Genomic DNA, 9,304 nt, shown 5'->3' with positions numbered 1-9,304 from the left:
CAACCTTTAAAGGTAAATCTTTCACTACTGACAACTTGCTTGATCTTGTGCATACTGATCTATGTGGTCCTATGAAAACTAGAAGTGTGCAGGGTGATAGGTACTTCATGATTCTCACTGATGGCTGCTCAAGAATGATGTGGGTCACATTCTTGAAAGACAAGTCTGAAGCTTTTGGGAAATTCAAAGCTTTCAGAGCATTAGTGGAGAAGGAAAGCGGTAAAAGGATCAAATGTCTCAGAACTGATCAAGGAGGGGAATTCACTTCCAGTGAATTCAACAAGAATTGTGAAGAATTTGGCATCAAGAGGCAATTGACTGCCCCCCAAACTCCACAGCAGAATGGCCTAGCAGAGAGGAATAACCAAACTCTGGTTGAAGCAGCTAGAACCATGTTGATTCAAGGAAAGGTAGCTCGCACCTTTTGGAGAGAAGTGGTGAGCACTACAGTCTACACTATGAACTGGGTACTCATCAAAAAGGGTAAGGAAAAAACTTCTTATGAGTATTGGACTGGTAAGACACCTGTGGTTAGCTACTTTAAGGTATTTGGTAGCAAATGTTACATTAAGAGGAGCGAACATCAGGGCAAATTTGAAGCTAAATGTGATGAGGGAATATTTCTAGGATATTCCACCAAGAGTAAAGCTTTCAAGTGCTACAACAATAGGACTCAAAGAATTATGGAAAGCATCAATGTAAGAGTTGATGAATCCTCTGAGAAGACTGAGAAAACTGATAGTGAGCAAGCTGTAAATGAACCAGTTGCAACCTTCTAGGAACCAGTTGTTAGCCAACCAAGTACCAGTAATAGTGTCCCTGAACTGGTGAATGTTGATACTGATGAAGATGAGGATGATGAAGAAAAGCAAGAAGAACCAGTTAAGACCATTCCTCAGTATGTCAAGTTGAATCATGATCCTAAGAAGATCATAGGTGATAAGGATGCAAGAATCCTTACAAGAAGAAAGATCAGAGAAAACTCATGTATGATATCTGAATTTGAGCCTAAGTCATTCAAAGAGGCTCATAAAGATGAAGACTGGATCAAGGCAATGGAAGAGGAACTTGATCAGATAGAGAAAAATGGTACATGGTCCTTGGTACCCAAACCAGAGCATAAAAATGTCATTGGCACCAAATGGGTGTTCAGAAACAAGTTGAATGAGAATGGCATAGTGATTAGGAATAAAGTCAAATTGGTCTGCAAAGGATATGCTCAAGAAGAAGGAGAAGACTATGGAGAAACCTTTGCTCCTGTAGTCAGATTGGAAGGAGTTCGTATGCTTCTTGCATATGCAGCATTTTAAAGGTTCAAAGTATATCAAATGGATGTGAAATCTGCATTCCTAAATGGTGTACTTGAAGAGGAGGTATATATAGAGCAACCAGATGGGTTTTCCCTATCTGAAGATAGTGATATGGTGTGTAGGCTACATAAAGCTTTATATGGTCTAAAGCAAGCACCCAGGGCATGGTATGAGCACCTACATTCCCATCTTGTGAAGATTGGATTTGAGAGAACAAGTGAAGATAGTAATATCTACTTGAAGTCTGAAGGATATCAGATCCTGATCTGTGAAGTTTTTGTTGATGACATCATCTTTGGTGGAGATGACAAGATGAGTCATGAGTTTTCTGATGAGATGAAGAAAGAGTTTGAGATGTCACTCATAGGGGAGATTAAGTTCTTCATTGGACTGGAGACCCAGTAGATGGAAGATGGAATCTTTATCACTCAGTCCAAATATGTCAAAGAGGTACTGAAAACCTTTAGCATCAAAGATAGCAAACCGGTTGGTACACCGATGGTGACCAGTTGCAAATTGACAAAAGAGGATGTTTTCGCACTAGTTGATGAGAGGGAATACCGATTAATGATTGGTAAGTTGCATTATGTAGTGCATAACAAACTGGATATTGCACATGCAGTTGGCATTACTGCAAGGTTCCAGAAAAGTCCAAGAGAATCCCACTTGGTTGCAGTCAAGAGGATTCTTAGGTATCTGAAGGGAACAGTTGACTATGGATTGTGGTACCCATACAACAATGATTTCAATCTGAAAGTGTTCACAGATGCTGATTGGGTAGGTAATGTGGATGACTGGAAAAGCACAACTGGTGGTGCATTCTTTCTTGGTGGTAGACTAGTCTCATGGATGAGTAAAAAGCAGAGTTGTATCTCTCAGTCTACATTGGAAGCAGAGTATGTTGCAAACTTCATGAACTGCACTCAGACAATCTAGATGAAGCATGTACTGGAAGGCTTCAAGATCCCTGTATCTGAACTGGTAAATATATTCTATGATAACACAAGTGCTATCAATATATCAAAGAATCCAGTTTTACATTCTAGAACCAAGAATTTTGAGCTTAAGTATCATTTCTTGAGGGAAAAGGTTCAGAATAAAGAGATTGCATTGGAGCATGTGTCCAGTAAGGAGCAGTTAGCAGACATATTCACCAAGCCTCTCCCAAAGAAAACATTTGTACATTTGAGAGGTGAATTAGGGGTATTGCCCCTTAAGGAGGTGAACTAAAAGTAATTGTTCCACATCAGTCAGGTATTGGAAAGACAAATTTTTGGTTGATTGATGTGTTGAAGGATGCTACTCCTCAGGGGGAGTAGGATGATGGCATAGAGATGTTTGTACCTCCACTTTTGCATTGTTGTCAAAGGGGGAGAAGGAGTGAAGTGAAAAGATATCTGCAGCAAATGGGGAGAAGATGTGAAGCAGAGAAGATATCTTTTGTATATTGCCATCAATGCCAAAGGGGGAGATTGTTGGCATTACATGAACTGGCATGAAGACATAATGATATTGTATGTTGTCATTGATGTCAATATGAGACATGGTGTGAACCGGCACATGTGATAGGTGAAAAGAGAGAGGAACCAGCATATGTATGAACTGGTTTATATGCCAAAGTGAAGCGGCATATTTGTTCAAGATGAACTGGCATGTAGTTATGGGAACCGACACATGGAAGCATTGTATGACTACCGGTTGGTAGGCAGCTTCCACTTTAGGATTTCCGGTTGGAGTACCTCAAATCTGTGTGACTCAATCGATGATCTTCATGTGATGAGTTAGCAGTATAATGGAGGACAGATCGTGTTGCCACATAAGCTCTGTGCGCGTGAAGGATCTTGCATGAAGAAGACTATTCCTATCTACCTTGGGAATGAGCGAAGTCTGTCAAATGGTGATAATGCGTGATGGGTTATCAACCGCCATAAAATTGGTTGATAATGGACGATGGAGAATGTCTTGAGATCGATTCAAGATTGTTGCATTTAATGCAGTATGATTCAATGGTCAAGATCAAACCGCTTGAATTGCTTAACCTAACAGGTTTAGGGTTTAGGGTTTTTGCTACCAACTTGTATGTTTCCTATAAGGTCGATGTTGTGTTTCTTTCTAACGTTGTTGGAAAAATTTGTGTGTGTGTATCCTAGGGAAGTGATACATGATTCTTGCTAGACCAAAGGAGAGAAGAGACACCTACAAAGTGAATGTGCAGAAGGTGAAGAGGAGCCAAAATGGATCTGCATTAGCATTGAGTGTTGTTACCAGATCATTGTAATTCCTATTGAGCTCTAACCACTTCAACAGTTGTAAAATCCCCTAACAGGGTAGCCTTAACTGGCTTGTTGCAAAATCCCCTAACAGGGTGGTCCTAACAGGCTTGATTCAAATCCCTTAATCGGGTAACTCGAGGTTAATGAGTTCTGAGAAGCTACAGAGCTTAGGAGATCCTTTAGCTATTGAGTTCTTGAAATCCTCTAACAAGGTGACCCTACCAGGTTTAACCCTTAACTGGGTATTATTGCTATCCCTTAACCGGGTGATCCCTAACAAGATCGGTTCCTAGTAGAACCTATTGTAATGTCTTTAATCAGACAAGGATCCTAACAAAGTAGACTTCTAAAGAGTTCAAAAAGCAGCTTGTGGGTATTCATCCCCACCATGGTTTTTTCCCAGTTGGGTTTCCACGTGAAAAATATGTGTGTTATGTGTGATGCTTTTATCTTGTGATGCTTTGTTTTACCTGTTAAGAATATGAAGGTTGTATGTTTTATGCCTGTCTATAAAACACATTGAACTCACTATTGTGAAGATCAGATGATTAAGTTTACCTATTTATGCATGAGAGTATAATGATACTGTAGTATTGAGCTAAGAGGAAATCTTATTGAGTGACCGGTTCATGACTGATTGAGTTGTACTGGATGTTACTGGTTGCACTCTGTTTTACCAGTATCCTTGTTTGTCAGTCATTTGGAGTGTTTGTTGTCAAACTAGTTTTGGACTATATTTGTGTTTGTACTAATTCACCCCCCCCCCTCTCAGTACCGGTTTGGTACTAGTGGTTCATCATTGAGTTATCAGCTAGATGTGCCCCGGTTAAGGGATTTCCTTTAGATCTGTTAGGATCATCACCTTGTTAAAGGGTTTCAAACACTCAATCAGAATGTCACCTTGCTAGAGGATTTACAAATAAGACTGTTAAGTCCACTTGGTTAGGAGATTTTCTGTCACTTACAAATAAACAATAGTAATGAGTATAGTATAGTATAGTATAGGTTCCTTTCTCAGTAACATAGTATAGTATTAACCTTACAAACAATAGCATATGTAGGATATCAAAACAACCTAAACAACATGATCTCATCATTGTCTAACTCGGTAATAGTTGCCCATTGAATAACTTATTCCTCCCCTTATTCATCACATTCTTTCTGTGTCTTTTACCGACATCTTAATTCACTTCAAAACATACTTCTTAAGATATGGCAACATCATACTAAATTAGAAAAACAATTTCTTGACATCAATGACAAAATAATATTTTTTAAGACAGTAAACATCCTTAATCAGCTATATTCATAATCACCAACAATCTCTTATTGTCTATTATAATGCCAACAGTTTCGTGGCTACAAGACAAATGAAGAATAATGTTCGTGAAGTCGTGAAAGATAGGTGGAGACCACACAGAGGCGTGACGTGGCATAACAGCTATCACTTTTTGTAGAGCTCGATAGTGATGTGTCGGGTGATACGTGGTTTTAAAAGTGGTTGAGGGCCTGCCTAGGTGTAACCGATAGTTATGTGGGAATAATAAAAATAGCACGTGGCGGATCAAAGGTGGAACCCAGAGTAGTTTCTAGCGCTAATGAGTGACTGCCATGTGGCATTTTTCAACTAGAGAACAAGTGGGGTAACTAATTCCTAGGTAAAGGGCCCACTTAAAAGGCATTCATCTCAAGATTGATCCAATGCTTCTCATTGTTTCACGGCTCGAAGATGCCCACAACTTAACTTCAACAAAATGGCAAAAAACTTTTAGCCATCAAGATGAGGCACGGTTAGTAAGTAGAATTGACCGTCCCAGTTGGAGTTAAAGGCCAGGTGATTTGAGTTTGATCTAACGCTTGGCGCGGCCTCACGAAGGAAAAGTGACCGACTGTTAAAATCCACGAAGTGGCAAAAAGGAGGTAGGGTCCGACACTAAAGAAAAGAGATCAACTAAGATAAAGAAAAGAGCACAGGTTTTATGTTCTGTGAAATAGCGAAAGAGAGAAACAGAGGAAAGACTTAGAGAAATTATGACCCATTGGAGCCAGTTTTGAATTCAATTTGGTGAATTCAATTCTAAAAAGAAAGTCAAAGCATGTGGAATTAATTTCCAAAAAACTTAAATGCCAACTTGTCCTGTTGAGTCCACATCAACTTGATTGCTAAATATTGTTTCATTGAAGTTTGTTGCAGAGCAAATTGTTGTAGAGTGAATTGTTGCAGGGTGATTTCCTTCAGGAATAATCAAGTTTTCTATGCTTTTCTTGATAACTCTTGGTTTGTTCTCCAATACTGCTGTGTGAATTACTTCATTTGAAGGTGAATTACCAGGACCAAAATATCTGTGATGATATTTTAAAACAATTAACCATGTCCACCAACGCTGGGGCTAAGGCCAAAGAGCTAGTACCCAAGAACCCTTGTCAAAAAATTGGAGATGGCCTCTATGATAAGGGTAACTGGTTGAGGGACCTTGAAATAGGATTGTTAGGCTTAGGACTATTCAAAGTCAGTTTTGGGCAAAGGAATTCCCTAGCTCCTTTGAATGGCATATGGGAACAAGATGTAGGAAAGCTTGTGGTCCTAGGTGTTTTTATGGATGTAGATTTGTTAGACCTGATTGCACAGAATTATGACCCTGTGGCAATATGCATTAGGAACATAAAGGGATCAATCTTGATTGAGATAAATGAAGATGAATTTAGGAAAGTGTTTAAACTCAGTGAGTCCTCCAATTTGTTAGAGCCTATTGACTTTGAATCACTAGCCTAGGTGTACAACGCTCAAAGGTATCATCTTAGAAGTGGCCCATTCAAAGAATTCTTTGTAAAGATAGGGGGGTTAATAGTTGTAGGCCCCAGCATAATGGAACCATTCTCTCTCAACTTATTTACTCTAAGAGCTAAGGGCATATATTGGACGTTATGCCATATCTTTAGAGAGGATGATGAAAAGAATATGCCAACCCATTATATGTTAATGATTGCACAAATTCTAAACCCCTCCCTAGTTGTAACATTTGATTATGCCTCATACCTTTCTGATGCAATTCATAAAGGGCTAGTATGAATCAAGAATGGTAAGGTGGATAGGCCATTTGGATGGTATTCCATGTTAATGCACATGTTCTTGTTCAAAGGTGCTGATTATTTTTCAAAGGAAATGGACCTGATCAAGATAAAGGATAATGAGGAGATGCTAGTGCAATTGTGGAGTACTATTCTATCTTGGGATAGAGAGGATGCAAGTTATCTAAAATTTCATAGATTCTTTGCATCTAAAATTAGGATTCTTCTATGTAGAGAAAACCCTAGAATTCCTAAGGCTCTTTTGGAGTTTATCAGACTAAAGGAGTTTGCAGAGGATATCAAGATTAATCACAATTGGGGAGACATATATTTTTACATTGTGTTTACTATTTTTAGAGTGTTTGGATTTAGAGGCACCCCCTATTTACTACCCTATCAGGTCCCATTGAAGATAGGGATTGCAGAAGTGATGAGACAAATTGGGGGAGTACAAGAAGCAGAGCTAACCAATAGAGGTAAAGGGACTATTTTCCCAACTGTTACCATGGCTCACCATTTTGAGATCATTAAGGGTGGATGGAAATTTTTTGAAGAATTCTTCAAGCCATATAGGCTATCTACTGTAGTGTCAAGATGTGTAGATCCCGAGGATTTTTTCAATGGCATTTTCAGAAAAAGAGTAGTGTGCAGAAGTAGGCCACATCAATTTCAGTTTCCAGAAGATTTGACTAGAAATGAGTTCATCCTAGATGAGTAGGAATTGAGGAAGGAGAAGTGGGTTTCATATAAGAAAGCCCTTGATTTTATACGTCAATTTGACACTAGCTATGATCCTCTCTCTAGCTTCAACCCATTTGAGGAGAAAATAAAGTTCCTCATTCTTTATTTTGAAGACCTCATGTAGAATTTAAAAGAAAAGAGGGAGGCCATAATGCAAAATGATCTTGATAAAGCTAAGATGGTATTGGCTAAGCCTGCCTTTGCTAGAGATATCCCACCTGGTTACTATGTAATGCACAAAAGGTCAAAGTACATTGTGATGATGCCAGTGACAGTTGAGCCTTCCACCTCAAAAGGGAAGAGGAAAATTGAAGATGTCATTGACATTCAGGATTCCCCTAAGAGGCAAAAAGTGGGAAAGGAAATTACAACTGATGAGCCTCAATATTCTCCATCTCAGTCTCCTATCAACATTGGAGATGAACAAGCTATGGCTGAACCATTATTGCAGCTAGGGAGTCTCGGTGAGATTGCCTATACCTACGGGGAGACCCAAGAGGGGATGCCCGAAAAGCCACCTACTGCTAAAATGGATTTGACTAATGGTGAGTTAAAAGGTCAAGAATTGGACCCTACTATTAAGAAAGCTAGTGAAGAATTCCTAGCTGATAGCAATTTTGTTACATCAGAAGCCTTTATGTAGTTTGTATGGAAGCAAAACATGGAGCAATTCAAAGTCAGATGTGAACAGAGGAAAAGTGAACAGCCTCTCAAAAATACAACTCAAGTAGAAGAAGAAATAAAGAAAGAAATGATGGAAGAATTCAAAACAATCACCCCTGAGAAAGGAAGAGAGATGGTAACAAAGGTTGGTGTGTTGATTCTCCTCGAATGGGATATAGCTAATGCCTTAGTGCTTGACGAAGGGAGGAAAGAAACAAAGCCTATGGAAGGAGTGATGTTCAACAAGGATAATGTTGCTCTTCTCATGTGGTCCCTAAAAAGAGATGAAAATAGAAAGAAAAGGGATACCTCAGATTCTAGCCTCTTAGGAGGCATGATAGTCAAAAGAGTCCAAGACATAGGGATAGTGGAAGCTACTAGCACAGTACTAGAGACATCAAAGTTTAATGTGGTAGTAGCAGAGAGAGACGCACAAGAAAAGGCTAATCTCCAACTATTACCATGGCTCACCATTTTGTGATCACTAAGGGTGGATGGAAATTTTTTGAAGAATTATTCAAGCCATATAGGCTGTCTACTACAGTGTTAAGATGTGTAGATCTAGAGGATTTTTTCAATGGCATGTTCAGAAAAAAGTAGTGTGTAGAGGTAGGCCACATCAATTTCAGCTCCCAAAATATTTGATTAGAAACGAGTTTAGCCTAGATGAGCAGGAATTGAGGAAGGAGAAGTGGGTTGCATATAAGAAATCCCCTGATTTTATATATCAATTTGACACTAGCTATGATCCTCTCTCTAGATTCAACCCATTTGAGGAGAAAATAAAGTTCTTGATTCTTTATTTTGAAGACCTCATTCAGACTTTAAAAGAAAAGAGGGAGGCCATAATGCAAAATGATCCTGATAAAGCTAAGATGGTACTAGCTAAGCTTGTCTTTGCTAGAGATATCCCACCTAGTGACTATGTAATGCACAAAAGGTCAAAGTACACTGTGATGATGCCAGTGATAGGTGAGCCTTCCACCTCAAAAGGGAAGAAGAAAATTGAAGATGTCATTCACATTCAGGATTATCCTAAGAGGCAAAAAGTGGGAAAGGAAATTGAAATTGATGAGCCTCAATATTCTCCATCTCAGTCTCCTATCCACATTGGAGATGAACAAGTTGTGGCTAAACAATTATTGCAGCTAGGGAGTCTCGGTGAGATTGCCTATACCTACGAGGAGACCTAAGAGGGGATGGCCGAAGAGCCACCTACTGCCGAAATGGATTTGACTGATGGTGAGT

This window comes from Cryptomeria japonica, chromosome 1 (assembly GCF_030272615.1).
Source record: "Cryptomeria japonica chromosome 1, Sugi_1.0, whole genome shotgun sequence".
NCBI classification, from domain to species: domain Eukaryota; kingdom Viridiplantae; phylum Streptophyta; class Pinopsida; order Cupressales; family Cupressaceae; genus Cryptomeria; species Cryptomeria japonica.
This window is presented reverse-complemented; position numbering follows the sequence as displayed.